Source organism: Rhipicephalus microplus, unplaced genomic scaffold (assembly GCF_043290135.1).
Source record: "Rhipicephalus microplus isolate Deutch F79 unplaced genomic scaffold, USDA_Rmic scaffold_23, whole genome shotgun sequence".
NCBI classification, from domain to species: Eukaryota; Metazoa; Arthropoda; class Arachnida; order Ixodida; family Ixodidae; genus Rhipicephalus; species Rhipicephalus microplus.
Window position 1 is genome coordinate 5,082,730 of NW_027464596.1, and position 24,039 is coordinate 5,106,768.

Here is a 24,039-nt window from a genome sequence, read left to right on the forward strand (position 1 = left end):
AAAGAGATCCGACAGATTTCTTACGCATCCTAATGACCTAGGCTCTTAAGTAAGCCTATGATGCACTCGACAGCTCAACGTCATACTGTTTTTAAAGTAAGCTTAGCTAAGAAAAGCTCCCATTTCTGTACTCACGATACAGAGAAACTTGTTGAAATATAATAGACTCACCCGTTTCGGTCTCGTAAGGGCAATATTCGAAAAAGAACAAAGCACCACTGCAAAGTCTTGTCAATGCTAAACCTCACCGCAATCAACAACGCCAGCTAGCATTTTTCTGAATGCCACTGATAGGAATTCGTAGCCGGAGGCATTGTACTCAAACGTCATTAGATTCTGAGCCGGGGCCATAAGGTAATCGAGCCAGTTGGCTCGCGGCACTTTCGTCACTAGGGCATTGACTTCTAAGGCCACTCGTCCATTAAAATATGCACCCGAACCTAATTGCAGGTGATTCTCGTGTTTCGGTCGTGTAAAAAATGCAGGCGCATGTAAACTGCATACTGGGATGAATTAGACCAGCATGCAGCTGCACTTACTGATTGTTCTCGAGAAGTCCGTTACCTCTCAATAGTAAAAACTGCTAGCTTGGAAAGGCACACATAATGAGGCGTCATTAATGCGCAACGATGGCGGGTGCCTGTCATTAAGGCGGCTGCAGACATCACTTTTACTTTTTTCCCTATCGTTACACAAATGGGATATAGTGAGACTTCATCGGAGCTCACACAGTTTCCATTTGCTTTTTTCGCGCATTGGGATCATGTAGCTGTGCTGAAGGATCTTGAATGTACAGTAACTCGTTATGTACCTCTAAAGAGCTGTATAATGATCAAGACTTTCCTGGGCACTATAAATGATACCGGTTATATCATCTGCTATAGCATCCATGCCAAAGACAGAAGTGGGTTGGTTCGAAGGGGTGTGCCTCCTTTAATATACGTTCCACTATGGGCCTCTTTTATTATACGTTTAGCGGTGAGATGTACTGTTCGAGACACAAACTGGAGGTGTTTGTCAAGCACGCCGTGTTACTTCAAACGGCACAAAAAGAACGGACATGGTTCAAAGTGCACTCTGCACGTACATTTTGGCCCCACTTCGCTCGACTACCTATTGCTGCATGGGATCATTTTGCTGAACAGAGTATAGCACTTTTGACGAGTAACTCGACTTTGCACCTTCCGATAACCACGCCAAAGGTACAATTTTGTTTGCTCACAATGAGTAGAAATTATATGGAATGGCACATGCCCTTCAGGCCATTTAATAAACAAAAATAGAACATTGTTGACTTCGTAATAAATAATTTTAATTATACTTATGTATGATTAATTACCAAACGTGTTCAAATTATGACACTACCCCCCGTGTCATTCTTGTAGGAGAAATACGGCTGCCTTGGAAAGAGGTGTGCAGTTGGAGGCATGCTTTCTTTTCGTTGAAAATAAAATAGTTTTTCTCAGTTTTATCTCCCCTTGGAAAGAACTAAGTAAATTGGACATATCTATACAACCTCTATCATACTTTTTAGCTAAAGAGGGTTAATGCTCAGTTGGCTTGTTGAATACATCAAAGTAGATGGATTCGTGAAACAAAGCCACGTTCACATAAAAGGGCGCGAATTGCGCTTTTACCCGTTTCCATTCTACCCATCCTTGTCTACTTACCTTTTTTTTCGTAAAGTCTTGCTTACATGTTTGCTAGATTAAGCCAATGAGAAGTTGTAGATGGTGAATATTTATTTATTTATTCACAATACTGCCAGTCTCCAAAGAGACCATAGCAGGTGGGCACTACAGTATACAGTTACAAAGAGCACTTAACACTTTCAGGATCGTAAATTGGTAAATAATGTGTAAAAATACAAATCAGCAACCTTGAAGCATACAATTAGCACTTATGCACACCATACACACCAAATACAAGTGAATGCTGGTTTGCATGTCACAGAAAATCAGACATATCAAGGACGCTAAAAGACGTTATTTTCAATTCTTGATAAGAAATAGCACAATGACTGGGCATTAGTGGTGAAAGCGGTTAACAAATTCCATTCGTGGATGGCAACTGGAAAAAAAGAGTATTTAAACGCATCATTGTTACATTTATATTCTAATAGAGTATTTGTATGTTGGTGCCGGGTAGCTCGTGTTTGCGAATATTCAACGTAGTTTGAGACATCTATTTTGAAATAATCCTGTAGGAGTTGATAAAGAAATTTGAAACGTGCCTGCTTCGCCCGTGTTTCGAGCGTGGGAAGCCCAGAAACAGCTAGAAGGCTAGTGGTTGAATCAGCCAGTTTAAATTTGTTATGTATGAATCTTATGGCCTTCCTTTGTACCTTTTCTATTTTTTTATGTTAGTCACGGTATGAGAAAACCATACAATATTTCCATATTCAAGGATTGGCCTAATGAATGTTTTGTAGGCTAGTAGTTTCGTCGAGGTGAGTGCCAGATGGAGCGATCTGCGAATAAAAATAGTTTTTGCATAGCAGAAGAAGTAACATTATCAATGTGAGCGTCCCACCTTAGATCTGATGTTATTGTTAAGCCTAGATATTTATGTCTCTGTACATTCGTGAGAGCAGCACCATTTATGTTATAGCGAAAGTTAGAGGGTGCTTTTTTCCGTGTTATCGTCATGCATGCAGATTTTTTTACGTTGATTGTCATCTGCCAACGAGAGCACCATTCTGCAATATATTAAGTGTACTGAAGGTGCACCTTAGCTGTTACCTTATTCACAATCATTCATAAACGTGTCTGGTGGTCGTACGTTCATCATCAATGTGTTCTCATTCTTCTTCGGCTTAGGTGAAGTCAACTACAAGATCTTGTCCAAAGGTTAAAACCTTCAAGACCTGTCTGCAAAATTTCGTTTGTCGCCCGAGCGAACTCGAAGGCGGTGGTGAGGCATGTTTTTGAGGTTGATTTGCAATGCTAGCAATTAAATTTGTTGTTTTTAGAACAGGAACTGGTTGCCAGTGTAGCGCTTTAATTATTAGCATTATTGCTAAGAAGCGTTAATCAACCTGGCATAAATTACGTGTTAATGTTCGTGTTACAGGTAATATATTCAAAACAATGTGCATACTTACCTTCAAAGCTTAAGCGAAATTGCAACTCTACTTTTTGAACTGTAAGTTCCGAAGTTGTTTTCAACGATGAATCATTCTTTGAAAAGTTCCAGAGCCCTCTTGCATGGCGTTTCTCATAATCATATGGTGCTTTTGGGACGTTAAACCCCATAGACCATTCTTTGAAAAGAGTTTCTTCGGCTCGTTTCTTAGACAAAATTGAGGGAATTCATGAGACAATCAGGTAACTGAAAACATACAGATGGTGAGCCGTGGTTGGTCGTTGTAATACTGAATAGAGATTCTGACCTCGGACGTTACAGCGATGAGGTTGACTTGCTTGTGCGCTGCGAGTGTGAATTGCTGCTGGCGTCTTCCTAGCGCAATGGGCACACGAGTAATAGGTGTGCCAGTGTCTCTGATATGAATGAATGAATGAATGAATGAATGAATGAATGAGAAACTTTTTATGGGCGACGCTCCTTTGAGACTAGGCAGAATTGTCCACTGTCCATCACGCCGCACAAAACCGATATCAATAGTGAACACCTGCACAACGAAGATTACGAACATCTCTGTGAAGAAAAAAACTACTTTGTGTGCACATCAATCAAGTGTATGACAGCCTAATACATTATCATTTGCGCTATTCTCCTGTCCATTCGTCCATCTGTCCGAATGTGGAGACGACCATCTGTCTGTGTTTTATACCAGTTGGCGACTACGACGTAGAAATTTGAGACTTTAGGACCCAGCTTCGCCAATTGTTATGGTTCACTTTGTGCAAATTCGTATATTTTCGCCCTGGTGAAAGGGAAGAGATACAGAAAAAAGAATGGGGATGATACATCACATATTGGGCTGTTGCAAGGGCTGGGTTGGTGAAAAAATGTAAATCCATTGCATGTCTTAGACAATGATGACGACAAGCTTACACGATTTCACTACATGTCCCGTCGGGGGAACAGCGTGTTGTACTGCAATACCGAACACTGATGGTGTTCAGCGCCTTTGGCACTCTTGGGGCGAACACGCTAAGTACTTGGATGTGGCCATCAACTCTCGCGGCAATACTCATCTTGAGCGGCTGTTTTCCCCGGCGAGGGGAATATGGCACCCGACTGATGACCCTGAGGTCATGGTACCTGGTCTGGCCCACGCTTCTTGTATTTTCGATCGAGGACAAGATGGTAGAGGCCATTGTGTTTAGATCTGGGTGCACGTTGAAAAAACTCCATGGGGAGAAATTTCTGAACACCTGCACTACGGCGTCTCTTGTAATAATGTCTCGGTTTCAGGAAGATAAACTTGAACACTTATTCTTATATAATTAATAATAAAAAATATTGCTAATATTATTCTTATCAGCCACTGTCTGTTTTCGCGAATGGCCCGCCCTATTCACCTTCAGCGAGCTTAGATGTCAAACCCACGTAAAGGGGTGCTTGCTGCGTTTGTACCAGGAGGAGTACAGCTACGCTGAATAAATAGCAGCTTTGCCACAAAAACGTAGTTGTTCATGCGATGGCAAAAAATTGCAATGCTCAAGGAATTAAAGTTAGTAAAGAACGCTTTTGGTTCCGATGTCATGTAACTGTACATAATGCTGGTTTGAGCGAGTGCGGCCACTCGAGGGAGAGAAGTCCTCCTGCGGTCTCGAGTCTCAACACAAAATGAAAACACACCATGTAGACGAGTCACCTAGTGAGGTCGATCGACAAAGAACATGCGTTTGGATTCGCTACCGCACTTTGGTTGCAAGCCAGGTGGCGCACATAAAAAATTCTTTATTTCGGTTTACTTATTTGGGGATTTTATTTATATATACTTGTGTGATGGTGTTCTCGAAATGTATACATTATCTGGATTTTATTGTGTAAGTGACGACAACGTCCGTAATAAAATAGCGAGGCTTTCTGTTTTTTTCCACTTTATAGAAGAACACATGAAATGGCTTTTTAAAAAAATAAAAAAAATAAACGAAGTGATTCTTTATTTCAACCACTTAAACCTGCCAAGGTAATATTCTAAACACAGTCGAAGGGTGTTTTGTGGATATTTTCCCGCATTCATGCTGTCTTGCTTTCTTCTGGAATGCTCTCCTTGAACAAAACAATCACGTGAAAGTGTAACTTACCCGTCGCCCATGCAAGCAAAACTCTTCGCTAACGAAATGTTCATTGTAGGAATCAACCAATAAATCATTAAACACAATCGCAATTGAATGGGTAATATAGCTTAAGCACTTTTTCGTTTAAATTGTTTTGGTATGCTTATTAGGAACACTGATTTCTGTCGGATCATATCATACAATGCGCGCAGGGTCATGCACACTCATTTACTCGCAGTTTTCTGGGAGGAGACAGATAGTCTCATTTCCTGTAAAATAGCTCTTCAACCACGTGCTATTTCATATAAAGTGTGCTGGAAGACGACAAATCGCCGTTATTTTGTGCTCAAGTTCACATTCCCTTCGTTTCACAAGTAGTATTAGGCAGGGCGTGCTGGCGTTCCATTTTTATAGCACGAGTCAACCACGCTGAGTGGAAACTGATAGTAACGGTTCGTCTACAGTGTCCACAGATATGTTATGACATTGATCTATAGTAAAGAAGTGTATGCATAAAGGCTCGTTTTTTTATCAAAATGTTATTTAGATCTAACAGACAATCATGTAAAAGAAGGCATAGAGAATGTTATTAGAAGCGATTGTAATGTAAATGCGAAGAAAGAAAGGAGGATGAAAAGATAACTTGCCATGGGCAGGGACTGAACCTGCGACCATCAAATAAAATTGTGATGCTCTAAAAACTCCGGTACCACGGCGGATATAGTCCGTCCACTTTAGTAAGTAAATATGTGCATAAAACGTGGGCGCGTAAGTTAGAGCCACCAGCAGCCATGGTCAACGTTGGCCATGAAGGTGAGTATCGTCGTACCGACGTAGTAGATTAGTTGTGTGGGTGTCGAGCTTGCTGCTTTCGTCTATGGTTAAAGCAAGGGCGAGTGAAGCTCAAGATCAAAAGAAAAGAAAAACAATTATTTGAACTGAACGTGGCACACGACACGATGAGCCAGGAGCACGAGGAAGCTACGCAGCCACCACGATTCTCGGGCAGCAGCAATCATCCAGCTCGAGCGGCAGCGTCCGTCTTTCCTAGAAGCCAGGGCACCCATAGAGTAATATAAAAGATCAAGAGAGGACATTTCCATAGGCCCCTAAGGCTGATTTTGGTTAGCAGTGCACCAAACGACTGTGGTGAAACTTTACAGCCTCAGAGACGACAGACCACAGAAAAAACTGTCTTGAAGGCCATTTTGTAGTGACTAGGATTGTTATACAGCCTCCGAGATCACTTTTACGCGCGTGCTCATCTCTGAGGTCATACTTTGATATTGTTTTAACGCGCCGTTCGCATGCATTAATCAGCTTGGTGCAAGCAGCACCACTGGAACAACAAGCAGACGATGCCAGTGTGTGCTTATGCACACTATCCATTAAAACATGCGAATCATTAGAGAAACTTTTATTTTCAAGTGATATTTTTGGTATGCGCATGCCCACTTTGTTGATAAACGCAGACACAAAGAGAGGTTTATTGCCCTGCGAGACGCAAAAATACAGGTGCCATATCATTATTAAAAATTACACACAAGAAATAAATATATAGGCAACAATATAACATGAACCGCAGCAGAATAAAACTGCAATAAGCGCACACAACTACACATACATTGCACAACGCGACGCGGCAGTAGTTGCCTCAGCACTTGAATCCGGCGTCAACCAAAAAACAGAAAAGAAAAATGCTGGCTACTTTTTCTTCCCCACCTTCGCACTAATTTTCTCCTGCAGACTTTACATCACACTTTTGCGAAAAACAGCCACAAGCAGTGCAAGCAGACCAAAACAGAGCAATTTTAGGTGTCATGAAAGCCGTTAATGAGGCAGGAGTGTTTGTCAAATATTATGTCCTAGCTTTAGCTAGCAAACATTTTTCTAGATTGACTACTTCTTTTATTGTGCTCGTTCGAGTTTTAAGAAACTTGCGAAAGGCACAAATCACGACATTGAACATAGTTGCCCTTTTAACAATTTCTCGCTCATGCAGTGAATTTGAATGCATGTAGTGGCACAAAGCAACCCCAATAAAGCGAGCGGTGACTAAATTTCTTGAGTCAAGAAAGAATTTTCCCGCAAATGTGCTGCGAAGCATTCCACACAGTTTTCTTTCGTGTCAAGCAAATTACAAAAACAGTACAGGAAGTGAAGAGCACAAAAAGGATATCTGCGCCGAACAGCACAATGCCAGAAACGTTAGGTTTGATGGCATTTGCACTCATTAGCAGCCAAGCTGAGAGGCAGCCGAAACAAGTGAAGACCACGGCGCACGCAAGGCACTTTATCGAACATCTTTTATGTCATCTCTCTTCTGCTGCCCGTACTTCTTCATGGCCGCGAATGCTCATGAACACGGAGTGTGACAACGTTGCCGTCGCGTCGACGTTATGTGCACTTCTCTCACGTACGAGTCATGCCTGATCCCAGCCTGACGTTATCGCACCGTACAATCGCAGACAATAAAGACGAGTTCGGGCCACTTTCATATACGCAAAAACCCGTAGACGTATAATGCATTAGAAAAAGATACTGTAGTAAATAACAATAGTACGCGTGGTTCCTTGAAGTTATGACCTTGAGATTACGTGTTAGCGTTCAGTAGCTTGAATTCTTGTTTTATTCTTACTTTTAAAGGTCTTCGCTCTCTGTCATCTTGCAGCTTGTACACCCAAAAGTCAAAAAAATTATTGTTCTATCGGTAATAAGGCATGAGTACATTGTTGTAAGCAGGTTCTTTGCCCATAGAAAACACTAAAAAGTTGACGGTGCAGCAGCTTGTCATTGTTATAACCGATATATTGTGAAAATGAGTTTTTGTTACAAATGGGTTTGATTGCACACGTGTATAATAAATCCATCCGCACCCACATGCCCGGCGCCCACATTGAACGGTAAGCATTTTTTCATGTGCTCTGTGTCTGTTGAAAATCAATAGATTAGGCCTATATGAGCGCGACTGGTATGTGCCTCGTGGTTGACTAAAATGTCATCAGCGTCATCAGACTGACTACATCTTCTGCGCAGGACAAAGGTCTCTCCCATGTAACGCCAATCAACTAGGTCCTGTGCTTGCTATTTTTATACCCGCAAACCTCCTAATGTCATCTGCACCTCTAACTTTCTCTCTCCCCCTCACTGTTTGCCTTCTCTGGGAATCCAGTTAGTTACCCTTAATGGCCATTGGTTATTCGGCTTACGCGCTAGAGTCTCGCTGTCACCCATTTAATCTTTCTTTTCAAATGTGTCATGGTTCAGAACATATAGACGCACGTATATACTATACATATTCACACACAGGCACACGAAATGCATATTATCCGAAAAGGCTGCTTGCCATGTGCTCTGGTTTGCGGGAAATCTGCACAACAGGTCTACAGAAAAGTCGAGTCTACAGAAAGGTGATTGGAGCGACTGGTAGGTGCCTCGGGGGTGACCTAAAGGTCAAAGACTCATTTGAAAGGAAAGCAAGCTATGAAGAAAGAATGATGAATACAGAGAAAGTGAAAGAAAAAAAGAAAAAAAGTTACTTCAAATTTGACACACGTATCCGAAAACAATTGGCGTGATTTCCCAAAGGCCACACACTACTTATTTTGCCCAGTGATTGACTGGAGACTTAGCCACATTTCTCAAATCAGGCCTTGAAATAACAAAGCCCCACACACCCACGTTTGGGCATTCTTTGTCCGTGTACAATTCCACTTAGCGATCTTTATACCCACGTTCGAATTCCCGAACGAGAAGCTGATATCTCATTTTATTTTTATAAAAATAATATTTATGCTAAACATACTGCCACGAGCATAGCAGATAAGACTAATGCCATATGATAGTATAAGGCAATATATTGAAGGTGAAGCATTTCCAAAATTGTCTTTTTATATGCGCCTAAATTGGAATAGGAGTACAAGTGCGCAACGAGCGCGATTCAGATGCCATGATGCGAATAACGGGACTTTCCTGTCAAGTACGTTATAAAACCCTTTCTACCATCACGCAACTGCATAACACGGTCCATGGTGTAAGATTATGCGTCACCGGTGACTCACAGTGTATAATGTCACGTTCCTTTGCTCAAGTCTTGTTATCATACCGTCGCCGCGAGCGATAAAATTAGAATATTCGATGGCAAAAGTGTAAATGTCACACGCTTTGCCGCTGGTCGGTTGATCGACAGCCGATGCTCCGTTCGCCGCTATCATTGCAAGACTGCTACTGGAATCCGACTTTCCGTTCACCGGACACAGGTTCGCCCAAATAAGCAGTTTGATCTCAACATACAGTCACCTGTCTTCGGCCACATCACGACCCTGTGACATCTGGTGGGGGTGCTGGGTACACGGCTTGACGGGGCGTCCGGTACATGAATGCCAGGAAAAGCCAGGAAAAGTAAGAACATATCTTTGTACAGCTTCACACGGAGGTGTTAATGAGCCCATGTCAATGAAATATAGAGTGGCCATTTTGTAATAATGAAAAAAAAAACAAGACGCGAGCGATGAATATGAATCACAGCTTGGACTCAAATCGAAGCCAAACCTTCCGTGTAAAATTGATTACATGACTCTAAAGAATTGGCATGTAGGGGCGACGGTAGTTGTGCTTGCAGGGCTGGCTATCCGCTTTCATAACGATGTAATAAGTACATACCGAGCATGCCCTGATCAACCTCTGCTTGAATTTACTGACGACCATGACATGCACATCATGACGCCGTAGCGTGCACTTCGTTGCGGCAAAACACTGACATATCTGCTCAATAATCTGTTGATACATATATGTTCTATCTATTCCTGTGGTTTGTCATTTTACTTGTCTAATAGGCGGCGTTTCTCTAGTTTTTACTTATAAGTTTCCATGTGAAAATAGTTCATAGTTATCAGTGCATTGGCTTTTGCTATGTTATTCAAGGGCCCCTTACCTGGCTCTTAAAATACACGAGTGCATTATTCTATCCTGATATTTCTTCTCCTTCTTACGCACTTATATGACGCAGGCAGTAGTGTCCGTGACGTTTATAGTGTGCATACTCTCAATTAATCAATTTACGCGAAATATCAAATGTGATTTGTATTCTTCACTGTTTTGCCATGCAGCCGTCCACCTGTTCTTCCTTCTAGCGCATGAATATCACGCAAGATCAACTGATCACGGTTAGTTTTGTGTGTTTACAACTGCGCAAGCACCGATAACTTGGTGTAGCCGAGAAGTGCCAAATCCTCTTAGGGTGTAGCGCTTAATGCTGGCAGTGATCACGTACTTTCAAGAAGCAAGGGGCGAAGACGATGCATCGCGTGTCTGAAGGGTAGCGAAAAAGAGGAGAAAAGCACCTCCTCGTCTTTGAACATGAGGTTCTGAAGAGCCTTGTAATAAACTTGAAGGTGTGTGCTCGCCGTCTGTTAGACCCTGAATTATTTCTACCACGACAATGCACATTGAAATAGATCCACGTGGTGGGAGTTGGCCCAACTAAATCCGGCACGCGCAACTACTCGCTGACTGCTTCGCATAAAATAGATTCCAACAATGCGTGTTATCTGCCGTAATTTTTCAGACGTACGGGCGTTTAGTAAATAGCATATGCTAAAAACTGCTGTATAAACATACCGGTGGCACTGACTCTGCGTCAAACGCCTGCTGCGTGGTTTAATCGAACACCGCGACATTTTAGACGCTCAGAGAAAATAATTACTTATATAAATAGGAGAATAAGACGTACATAATTGAGACGGTGCTAGAAAACATGCTACATATATATTTCATTTATTCAAAAGACAAGTGCTTCCCATTTCGTAGTAAAATTGGTGTACAGTATGAGTGAAGGAAAAACATCTTTAAGGCGACTTCACAGTATCTTTGGCGATGACGTCGCTGATTGACTCTTTGGCAATGGTGGCGATGGATTCAATGCAACCAGTTGTAGAGATCTCTTCGAGCACCACAATAGAGTTCTCGTCGTTAAGCTCGTAGCCTGCAATCACTCCCACTGTTTAAAGGTATAAGGTTCCACGTGCGTGGAAAACTTTGACAGAAAATTCCTCGGCATTTATGGAGTAGAGAGAATACAGATATTCAAGTGAATCCAAGAACGCTGCAACACTTTTTACTCGAAATTATATGTTACCCAGAACAGTGCAGGGCATCAAAGACACATCTGAGAAATGTGGGTGTCCTACGTTTGCCGAGAAAGTGCCTTGCGTGCCACTTCACCACTCCTTGTCAACCACCCGAATATTGTTGGCGCAAGGCTGTCTCCCTTTTTGCGTGGAACGCGCCATGCAGAAACCCTTTATCGCGGACTCCTTAATAAGGTCACCCTTCAGGAGCGACCGAATGCCCCCCCCCCCCTGTCATCTGCAGGAAAAGGCTGCTATCACTCAGAAGGCCACAGCTGCTTCTGCCAGCTTCATTGACAGCCGGTCAATGCTGCATTGACAGGCGGTCCCGACGAAACTCGGCAGACGCGTTCCATTGCGTGATTACTGGGTGAGAAGTTTTCGTTATTGCTCTTTTCACAAGATTGCTGACACTGCGAGGGAAAAGAGTGAATTATGAATGGGTTTCTTTGACAGACTGTTATTCTACTTCTTACATGAAAGGCCCGTCAAAAGACGTCAGTAATTAACTGCTGACGTCCGTTGCACAATACACAATGCATCTCCCTTCACTTTTCTTGCTCGTCTCACAAATTAGTATAATGCATTGTAACAGACCGATGCGGTGCTCGCAGCAACTCTCCGAGTGACAAAACTTGCGATTAATTTACGACAAGATTGGAATTTAGGGCATGTTCATTTTGTAAATGAACTGTGTAGATAAATAGTTTGCAACAATTAAGCTATCCAACCTTGTCTGAGGCAGTGCATCTTAGTGCCTTCAGACAATTAACTGCTAGTATGTTCGGAAAGCTTCTGTCCCCGCCGAAAAAAGCATAAAATAAAACAGCAACAAAACATCATAGGTCATTCTAACGTCGCTTTCGTTAAGTTGTGCTATTTGAAAGTATACCCTCCTCTCCCTATGTTATCTTTACACTTTCCTTTCTCATTTTCTCAGCGTAGAGTATATATATATAGTATCAGGCAGGTGTTTGACTAACCTTTCTGACTTCTCTCTGGTTTTGTTCCTTTCTTCGAAACATACGTCAAAACTGTTGGTTCAGATAATATAAGATAGCTATCTAAAAGGTAGTTGACCTGTAACTACTCACTTTACAGTGTTTGCATTCCCTGAAATCCTTCTCAGATACAGCGACTAGTGAAACGCAGTCTTCATGGTGCAAGTGTAGGATTGATGACATTGAGAGTGCATAAATGCGCTCACGCCATCATCTTTCTGCATACCTTGTGTAGTATTCCCTTTCGCGTGTGCTCTAAGCTTCTCCTCTGTGTGAGGTATCAGTGATGCGTGTGCTCATTAAAACAAAGAAACAGAGAAAGAGAGCAGGGAATTCTCTGACAGACTATAGCTCCATGACGACTTGTCGGACGGCAAAAAAAGACAGAAAGAGAAAAAGAGTTGATATGTGGGGTTTAATGTCCCAAAACCACCACATGATTATGAGAGACGCCAAGAGAAAAAGAAGGTCGGTGTTCCAGCTGCTCAGCGACTCACCATGCAGCTTTGAAATAGTGAGTCATTGGCATCGCATCAAGTTTTCATTCGTCACTACCATAATCAGGGCTTCGAGTTTGTAGCGAAAATTATTTCTGAACCACAATTCTAATAAGTCTGAAATTAACTGAAATCGGTAGGCGTTCTAACAAGCATTTACACTGTCCTCGTTATTTTTCAAGGAAAGTTATCCAAACTATGCCTATTTAAAAGAACTTTATATAAATTATAACCTTTAATGCAGACAGTGCATTCTAATTGATATGATGTGAAGAGATTTCGAAACAGCAGTAAGGCACCGTCTACTCTTGAGTTCTCTTACATACAACTAAGTTCTTTCTAATTGTAACACAATAAGAAACATAATAGGGTCATTCAAAACTCCAAGCAGCTCTGAAGATAACAACCGTACAAAAAGTGAACGATAAAAAAAATGATGACAGACAACGTACTGATAATACGATCAAACCATAAATATTACCTTGTCCAGAAATTAGGTAATCAAGCGATGTAAGGAAGACCAAGGGATGCTCGGGCATGAGCGCCGGGTTGGCTGGAGTGAATTAAAGAACGAAGCTAGAATAAGAACTGCCGGCCTACTGAACAGGCGTTGTCTCTTATGTCTCATGAATACAATGGCGCTCCTGGACAGCTCATCACCATTTTGCCGACGTTTGATACCTGTTCAAGAATAGGGAGCCATTCACAGGTCGTGAGCAATTAATCCCCCAGCCATGATCACCGGGACCACCACTCGCAGATTACTACGCGGACACCACCATGTGCGGAATTCCTGCACGTACCCATAAAACTATCCTGCCAACTCTACCACGTGAAGTTGCTGAATTCCTTGTTCTTGATAGCCACTTCACCATCATCGGCTATTTGGGCAGTATCTGAATGCTTCGGCTTCTAGGACGACGTTTTCCTGTGGGTCAAGACCATTATTTTCTCGGTGGCCTCCTTGCCTGGCCGGAAGATTGCAAATGGCTAAATGCCATAGACCACCTTTGCGTTGCTGCTAAAGCGTGGCCTGCCTACGAAGCGGTCACAGAACGTTCTTGGACTGAAGGACTGAATGGTGGGCGAGATGGAGAAGTATTTTACCGACTTAGTGATATTTGAGACTCCGTTTTTCTCACAAGAGCTGTGAAAACCTCAACTTCGAAGCGGCAACTCAGGTGACCACGAATCTGTTCTACACTGGCAATCGAGCTTACGTGGGGCACCCCCTTCATGGCTCACCTTCAATCCCCGTAATGAAGAGCTTGTCCAGCTGCTCTAAAAGAGACGTTGGAAGCATGTCATGTACTCCATTGCTGGTGATCGCCTCTGCGGACGCCAGCACTATTCAGCGACATTTTGAAACAATTTTGCGAACGGTGGAGCTCCAGCGTGTCGGGCCTGTGGGACTGCGGTGACCAACGTGACAGAGCCAGTAATCATCCACCCGAGAACATTTCGGCAGCTCCCCAGTTCGCAACTTGGCCGAGTGTAAGGAAGCCAGAGCAATGGTCAAGCATGGCTGCTAGAGTAGCTGGCGTGAAGAGCGAATCCCGAATAAGACAAGCCGACCTACTGAAGAGCCGTTGGCTCTTACTTCCCATTATTACAGAAACATCAAGTAAAGCAATTAATGCTGTCCACAATAATATTTTCATTTATCGTGGATATAAAACATCACATGTGAGCGACATAAGTGGCAACTTATAAGAACTATGAGATACAAATAACTAGTGGCATTGAAGCAGTAGCAACAAAAATGCCTTAATAGTTTACAACTATGGCACTGTTTTCAAGAAAGCGTTCTAATGCTCCTAATGCATTTGTATATGAGGTGGTGGGTGGCCACGAACCCTAAGGTTTCCTTATATGAGCGGGCCTAATGCCATGAGTTTCGATTTAGGACGGCCTTTCAGTGTGCCATGACGTCGCCCATTTAGAACGACGTACCATACAACTTCGCTTACAAATTCCCATACGGTAACTTCAATTTTCCAGGCTGTGTGTTGTGTGTGAAAATTTTCCGTGTAGGCAGTATCCACATCTGAAAGGCTCCTCACCATCACGCGTTCAAAGACGAGGGAGTGGTTTTCCTTTTCGCCTTCGCTGCCTCTCCTGCAGGCGATATCTCGTCTCTTACTTTTCGAAAGCACATGTACGATGTGAGCACTAAGCGTGGAGCTTATGAATATTTCGTGCGTGCTAGCTAGACGCTTATACCTACACTTGCGAAGTCAGAAACACATGAAATCAAGTGAAATAAGCTGTTCGCGCACGACGTTCCTTCGAGGCAAAAAATAATGGGTGGGCAGCCGCTTCGCAAATCAGTTTAGAAAACATGTATATTTCACGCATATAAACCAATATAGAGTATGCACTGAATTGCCGTAAAGGTAATCACTGCTCTTGCGTGATGGAATGCATAAGAATTACGAGAGACATAAAGAAAAAAACGCACTGATATTTCGTATTTTCAGAGGCTGCTGAGTGGCCCCTTGTTCGGCGAATGATAGTTACTATAGTTATATGCAGAGCTAACTAAATTTAATACTCAATGAAAACATCAGTATGTAAAAAGTTACAGGTCTGTGAGCATTGGTGGAACCATGACTTTTTGTCCATTTGTCCAAATGATTGCTTTATATTGCTCTGCAAATAAATTAGGCAGATGACTGACTATCTGAGGCACATACATGCCTCTACAGATAGCTCCAGTGCTGAAACCTGTTCAGTTTCATAGCTCATTATTAAGCACCTCAGTATGCAGAAAATGTTGAGGTTATCTCTCGCGACGTCGTCCAAACCACCTGAGCAATTTCATAACCCGTGTGTCTATAAGTTTATAAACGTTACAGAAGAAGCGCTAAAACGTCTAGTTTTCAGCCACTCACAAGTGACTATAACGTCTCGTAGCAGCCTAAAAACAAAGTAATCTGTAGTATAATACAATATATGAAACATTTAGAAAGTATTTTTTATTTTAATGTCACTCTTGTAAACACTTTTTTATTCCTTATGTGTTGGCCAGCACCTGGTGGCTTGTTTCAAATGCTGGCTTTGATGACGTGCACAGCCATGTATGTATAGTAAAGTATAGTATGTCTAGCGAAGCAAGAGACAGCTGATACATAAAAAGCATAGCCAAGCAAGGTTCAGCTAGGCGCCTACCATCTAGCTCTGCTGTGACACCACCTTTCGCGACTACAAGTGTGGCAAATCGGACTAGCGGGTTTTCCAAAGTAGAGGGCAATGTAGAAAAATTAAAATCGCAGAAGGGAGAAAAGATGATATAAAACGCTGTTATAAACGTCTCAGAAGAAGTGACTTCCTTAATTTAGGCTAAATGCTCATGGTAAAAACCATATGTGCGAGAAGCAAAAAAATAAATAGACTACGCTCATGTACATCGCCAAAAACCGTTGATTACTTTTGTTTAGGCCATACGCAAGCACAGGTGGTCGCGTTTTAGAAGTACATGAACCTTTCGTACCCGCACCATGCCTTGGCGGCATGCCCTCTAACGTGGGCGTATGTCAGACTTAAAGCCACCACTGAAAACCTGGAATATTCTCATAATCATATAGTGCTGAGCTAGATTGTTATAGGTATAGTTGATATAGGTATTCGCGCTCGAGTGGCAGAGCTTGCAAACACGTACACTAGAGAGAATTCAAGGCATTTGCGGTGTCGTGACTGCTCTCTTACAGTCTGTATTTGCACTCCCTGCCTCAGTGGAGCAGGTAGACAATTTTTTTTTGGGGGGGGGGGGGTGACACGTTTTTTATTACAGGGGGGCACCCTTTGAAATTTTGATGTGTGTGGGGGGGGGGGGGGGGGGAGAAAGGCACGGGCGCAGTGGCTAACCCCTAGCTACGCCATTGCATGGTCTCCTTAACGGGAATGTCCACTGCTTTCTGCAGGCAGAGTCTTAGAGTGCGTTGATGTGTTCGCTATGCTGTACCAAGCTCAAGTTCCTAGCTCAGGAAACTGGCGTCAAGGGATATAGACGGGCGCATAAGCGATGCAGCTGTTATGCCCTGTTCTTGCTGCATGAACAGCTTCGGCCACGCAAAGCTTCAGAACTGTAGATGCACTCTCTTGCTTCCTGAAAACGCTTACGTCACAGAATATTTTGTTGCTCGTAGTTAAAGATACGAACCACAGGTGTTTGATGTGGCAAATTGTATTTGAATATATCTGCATATTGTCATAATTAGCAAAGAATTAGCACACACTGCGTGGTTTTACTTTGACAGAGTATTATATCAGGCATACTCCTTTACAGAAGAGTGGTATGTTTGAGCTTACCCAGGCGTCATAGATGGAAAGTTGTCACCATGAACAATCATAAGATAGCTCTAAAGGCGCGTGAAGGATGCGCAAAACTGTCTGGAGGAATATAAGTAGAACTATCGTGATTAGGATTAGATCAAAATATTCGAGTAACGAAGACGTCAGCTTCACCACGGGGGTTGCGGTTTGTGTTTTTCTCAACCATTTGGTGCCGCGAAACCCGGGAAAAAGGGCTTTGGGAGGAGATATTGAGGGGACTTCACGAATTATCGTTGTCACCTGAAGCGTGAAGGGCTTTCCTGACGCCACCTTTATGTGAATGTTATGTGCAAGCCTAACCATCCCCGAAAGTAAGAATGTGAAGAATGACAGCTCAACGACTGAAAAATCTTCAATGTGTGAAAACTTTCAAATTAATTGATAAAGAGATGGAAGACACGATTGAAACTGATCACTTTGCAGCACACATGGAGGAAGCCGGTGTTTACATGCATCACATAATTTTACAAAGGTCACAGCAGAATATGAGATAGCAGCGTTAAACGTTCGACAGGCTCTCAGGAACTAAATACAACAATAAAATACGGACAAGTCACAATTATATACCATTTTGTCACCAATTTGCTAATGTTGAGCAGTTGGTTTTTCCGTTTTCCTTCCTTATGTTGCTGATATATCCTGCCTGCTCCATTAGATATTGACACTAAGTCGCAGTTTTGCTCACCGAAGAGGAGCAACGAGTGTTATCAAGCCTCGTACGCATCCTCTTCTGAACTGAAAAGCTCCTCCTGTTTTTGGTGCGTGCCTCAACCATGCCATAATAAAACGAGTAGCATTAGCCGTTTGAAAGTATTGTTCAATGCCTATTGTAAGCACACTTGTTAAAAGCCCATTTCCTCATAATTATTTCTTTTGCAAATTACCGAAGGGCCGACTGCACGCCCGCATGCGCAAAACGCGAAGTTACGCAGCTGTTTACCTCGTTGATGGTTCTTCTACTGATGATGATTCAATATGTCTTAGCGATTTGTAATGGGTGAGTCTTTAAACACCCACTTATTGCTCAAGCCATATTTTTTGACGCGTGGCGCTCTTATTCGCTTCTGCCACGCAATATGTGTCTCGATGAAATGCCTCCTTTCACTCGAAGGCACTCGTCCTCCAGAGCAGCTCCAACAAATCCCGTGGCTCTGGTAGAGAACCTGCTTCTCACGCACACGGTCTAAGATGGATTCTTACTCGGCCCCAAAAATTTCTATTCTTAATTTTATTTGCCCATTTCCCGACTTTGTGGTTGCAACCAACGACGTTGAGACCGATACCAACGCCAGAGTTTCTGCGAAACGATCTGCTTAACTAAGTTGAAAAGGAAGAACAACAGGACACAAAAGCAAGCCCCTTGTACTAATCATGGACTCTGCTCTTCGAGCAAGTTGCACGCCTCAAGTTTGAAGGGAATGCGGTTGACAGAGCTTAGTTCACCTACGACTCAAAATACCCAGACAGCGTTCAAAGTACAAATGAGACAGCCCAGACCAAGACAAAGGTAGAAAGCTTAAGCTTCTAAGACGAACGCAACTTAAGTGATAAATAGCATCTATCTATCTATCTATCTATCTATCTATCTATCTATCTATCTATCTATCTATCTATCTATCTATCTATCTATCTATCTATCTATCTATCTATCTATCTATCTATCTATCTATCTATCTATCTATCTATCTATCTATCTATCTATCTATCTATCTATCTATCTATCTATGCGCCTATGACTTTTAGCTCTCCTCACCACTTCGATAATGGTATTGATACCAAACTAGGTATAGCATGGTATGACTGTATGACTAGCATAACCTACTAGTGATAACATGAAAATCACGACATGCATGTCATGAATGTCATGATGTACATTTCGTGTTCTTGCCGCTTTTGCGGTGGTTTCGTTCACATGACATGTTGCAAAACTGCTATGGTATGACATGACGGCATCACAAACACTAGTGACAGACCCTCACGTGGAAATCTAGACATGCGTGTCATGTACCATGACTACATGAGGCATGAAGTCATGTGTTGTTACATGCCTCGCTTATGATGCTCTCGCGGCCGTTTCGCTAGCTTCAAATATACAAAATTTGGTATTACGTGACGTGAATAGACGACGAAGGTAAATGACACGTCCAAAGAAGATAATCATGACATTGAAGTCATATACAACGCAAATTACGTCCCCCTCGCAATGGTGTGTTGGTTTTAAAGCGACGTTTCAATCTTCCTCAATCGTGCTTCGCATATCGTTGATTCCCACTGTACGTGGGATCTGCCACTTTTTTCTTCAAACTTCTGTTGTAAAAAACGTTCAGAAAATTTCTTGCGTTTTTAAATGCGTGAAAGCGAGCTTGCAATGAAATGTACACTACAACTAACGCAGAGTTAGCTCTTATCAGTTTCTTGATCGTCATGGTACTCTATAACTCTATATATATGGCCTAACTTATGAACAGCGCATGCCTACTATTGAACATGGCATTGGCGTTTGTGCAGGCTTCTTCGCATATATTTATATTTAAGTTGAGCTTTCTGTTGTGAAAGCGCACCGAGAAAAAAGTGCGACGTGTGTGCCTCACAGGCCACTGAAAGCCAGACGTCTCAGAAAAAAAATATTACCTATCCTTTTTTTTATGTGAGCTTGCTGCTGCCTTACAATCAACTATGAATACCTACATACACAAACTCGCTATCACAAAAAGTTAACAATATGTCTGCTATGCATTCCTTCGCAATAACGGCACTAGCACCACAGATGTGCGCAGCGGGCATGTCTGCAACATTCTAATTTTCGCGCGTGAAAGAGGCTCAACTGCTTCTTTCAACGTAAGAGGCTTCTGTGCAGGAAGCAAAATAAAAAGTGGCAACTGCACAATACCACAATACCAGATTGGCTATGGTTTCAATAATTATCATTATATGGTTGCCTCTATTGAATTCCAGAAATATTTGGAAAAAAAAACTGCAGGAGTAGGTACAAAATTATCGGAGGACCCTTAAGCTCCCTTAAGCTTCGTCCTTAAGATTTCAACGGAATGGCGATATTCTGTTCTTAGAGCTTAGTTGAAACACTTATTGTATGAAATCTTTTCATACTTGCTGTGCATGCACTACGTGGCCTTAACGATGCAGTACCGTGTGTTCCTTTTGTAGTGGGTGACTAGCTTTAAACTATGAAGTCATTAGGCTCATCTCATGTTCTGACGCCCGATGGCAAGGTACCCTTATCGCATGCATTATTACGACAGTAATTGATGTTATTGTGCAAAATGAATACAGGAGGCGTGTTTTTGTAAAGCATGGAAGTTACTTCAACTGCATTTCCAAAAAGAGAGTTATTGTCGATGCATTTCCAAGTAGAGGTGTGGCTGTGTGGTAGAACACTCGCTTGCCACGCGGATGATCCGGGTTCGATTCCCACAGAGATCTGGAGTTTTGAAATACTTATTTTATTTGCATATTTCTGTACGTTTTGGTCACGCAAACATGGCCGATTTTTCAGTCACACAATAATGATAATTTCTCGCTCAGAACCAACGACGGTGACACCCGAATTTCGGCGAAACGAGCTCTTTAAACATATAGCGTTGAAAAATTAGAGGACCCTGAAGCTTCACTCTAAGGGTTCAGCGCTATAGCGATATCCTGTTTCTAGTGCGTACTTCAAACACTCAGGCCAGGAAGCCTTTTCGAACTTGATGTGTACCCGCTACGTTGCCTTAAGAAAATAGGTGCAGTAGCGTGTGTGCCTTTTGTAGTTGGTGACTGGCTCCAAACCACGAAACAATATGCTAATCTCATGTTCTGATGCCCACTGGCAACGGGCGCATGTACCATGCATTATAATTGCAATATTTCATGTTGCAGTGTGAAGCACGTATACAGGAGTCGTGACGCGTGTGTTTGTAAATCGTGAAGTCTACTTTCACTGCATTTCCAAGCAGAGGAAGTTCGTTTCACTGTATTCAGAAGCAGACGCGTGGTCGTGTGCTAAAATATCTACTTGGCACGCAAACGACCCGGTTTAGGTTACCACTCGGACCCATAAAATCTTGGTTCGGTCCCCACTCTGACACAGAATTTACTTATCATTTATTTTATTTGCATGCTTCTAGATTTTTCGGTCAGGCATAAGGTGATAATTTTTCTCTCACAACCAATGACGGTGACGCAGACGCCGACACCGACGCCGACGCCGGAATTTCTGCGAAACAAATTATTTACTGCTATCGCTTGAAAGTCAGTAAAATCACACATTTAGAAAGTAGTTAGTATGAAATAAACTTGTTAAGCTTCCATCATCTGCTCAATATGATTGAGAGCGCCAAAATATGTTGAAGAATGCAGCGCGTGTAGCGGAAAGGGTTAGTTTAGAACACGTGGGTGGGTGTGCTGCCACCTTGCGGATACAGTAAAGAACACTACGAAAACCACTTTCTTGAACATCGACGCGTGTGTGCCTTAAGTGAGAAAGCAATCGATTCAGTCTTCTTCACCTAAATATAGAACATGGTGAAGAAAAGAGAAGGGATATGAAGAAGAAGAAGAAGAAGAAGAAGAAGAAGAAGAAGAAGAAGAAGAAGAAGAAGAAGAAGAAGAAGAAGAAGAAGAAGAAGAAGAAGAAGAAAAAGAAAAAGAAAAAGAAAAAGAAGAAAAAGAAAAAGAAAAAGAAGAAGAAGAAGGAGGAGGAGGAGGAGGAGGAGGAGGAGGAGGAGGAGGAGGAGGAGGAGGAGGAGGAGAAATGAAAAGCAGGGAGGTCAACCAGTCACATGTCAGGTTTGCTATCATGCACTGGGGGAAGGGGTGAGGGTATTAAAGGAGAAGAAAGAGAGAAGTGAACGGCAACGTGTGTGTAGATGCGACCTTGTCCATTGCACGCTTATAAGCGGTCGCGTAGTCCGGTCGTCTTTAGAAAACTTAGCAATGCCCGCGTCGCTTTGCTGGCCTGCGACGCGTAGAGCCATGAACCAAGGATCTTCTCTTCAGAAAAAGGTCTACTGTCTAGTGTCTCTAACGTTTCGCATAGCAAGTTGCGTTTGCTCAAAAAACGTTCACATGAAAACAGTATATGTCCTATTGTCGCGTTAGTGTCGCACTATTCACATCGGGAGCTATCCGCCAATCCTATGCGAAAGGAGTAGGCCTTCGTAAAAGCTACTCCTAACCACAGGCGGCACAGTAAAGTTGCATCCCGGCGGGAGAGGTCCGATGGAACTTGAAGCTTTCTCGATGGTCCAATTTGTGTAGGCGGCGGTTCCTGACACTGGGGTCACTCAGCCAAGTTTCCGACACAGTGTTAGCGAACGAGTGAAGGCCCCCTGCAGCGTCGGTTCTCGACAATGGAATTGGGGTTGTCTGGGCATTCGCGTGGGCGGATCAGTCTACATTATCAGCAAGGTCGTTACCGACAATACCACAATATCCCGGTAACCTGTGGAACACCACATCATGTCCTTTCGATAAAACTTTGTGAAGCACTTCTCTTATTTCATTCACTAGTTGTTGATGCACCCTTTGTCGTAAAGCTGATTGCAAGCTAGAACACAGACCAAGTTTGAGGCCGGGCTTCCGCGATATAAAGTATAGCAGCACGTAAGGCGGCAAGCTCCGCTGCTGTGGATATTGTCCTATGCGACAGTTTGAACTTTATGTGACCTGGTAGTCGGGATGACAACAGCACCTGTGGAGCTGTCAGCTGAGACCGATCCATCGTTGTAAATGTGGGTCCTCTGGCCGTATTTTTCCTTGAGTAGTGACAATGTCACCTGTCGTAGGACCACTGTTGAATGACGGCTCTTGTCCGTTATTCCTGGAATATGTGAGGCACACCTGTGGTTGTTGTAGGCACCACGGAGGTGACGCTGGTCTTGTTGCTGGAGTGAAGCCAAAAAGAAGGCATTCTCTACAAGCAGAAATATTCTTTGAAAACATCGCTTGTGGTCTCTGAAGTGGCAACACTGCAATATGGTGACCAGGAACTCGGCAGAGGTGTCTTATGTGGGCTCTCAAATTGTGAGTGGTGATGTATGTTTGAATTGGGTGCTCTCTTGCAATCATAATTGCCCCGTAGGTTGAGGTGCATCGCGGCAATACTAAGCACACGCGTAGTGTTTGTCCTTGCAGACTTTCGAGGGTGCGGATGTTCGTCTTGCACGTACTTGCCAGTAACGGCAAGCTGTAGCGTAAAAATCCCAGAAAAAAAAGCCCTGTATAGCAGCGTCATTGAATTTATTGATGTGCCCCAAGATTTTCCGCTGAGGAACCGCAATATACGGACGATGGAAGTTAGCCTTCTCTTCAGGTAATCGCAGTGGGCACTCCACGAAAGGTCCCTGTGAATAATCACACCCAGGAAGCGATCGTTCTCCTCGTATGGAATATTTTGTCCATTGATGGTAACGGGGTAATGTACCATGGCTCTGCGAGTAAACGCAAGCAGTCTGCATTTCTCCGTTGAGACAGAAAGACCTTGCTTGCGGAGATATGAGCATGTCAGAATGGCAGCCTGCTGGACGATTACACGTACTTGTGGACGAGTTGCAGCCGAAGTCTATAGACAAATATTGTCAGCATATATGGTTATGAGGATAGTACTGGGCAAAATTTCACGAAGACCTGCCATCACGAGGTTAAATAAAGTGGGACTTAATACGGTGCCCTTAGGGACGCCATGGTAGGTGTAGTAATTGGTGCTAGGTCCATGTGTGGTTTGTACAAAAAAGGACCTTCTCGTCAAATCATCCTGGATTGATTGGAACATCCGACCACCGATTCCGACAGCTTCCAACGAGTCTAGGATGGCTTTATGTGTTACGTTATCATAAGCCCCTTTGACGTTGAGGAAGATTGCCAGTGGTATGCGCTTGAGGCTCTT

At 42.9% G+C, this 24,039-nt stretch overlaps 1 long non-coding RNA gene across 1 annotated transcript in view; it reads left to right on the forward strand.

Moving 5' to 3' along the window:
* The window catches only part of LOC119159881 (uncharacterized), a 55,670-nt gene extending 52,691 nt beyond the window's left edge, over positions 1 to 2,979 (forward strand). The window contains exon 3 of the long non-coding RNA XR_005108146.2: positions 2,820 to 2,979. This is a non-coding gene — a long non-coding RNA (uncharacterized LOC119159881). The remainder of the gene's footprint in view (positions 1 to 2,819) is intronic.
* The last annotated feature ends 21,060 nt before the right edge of the window (positions 2,980 to 24,039 follow it).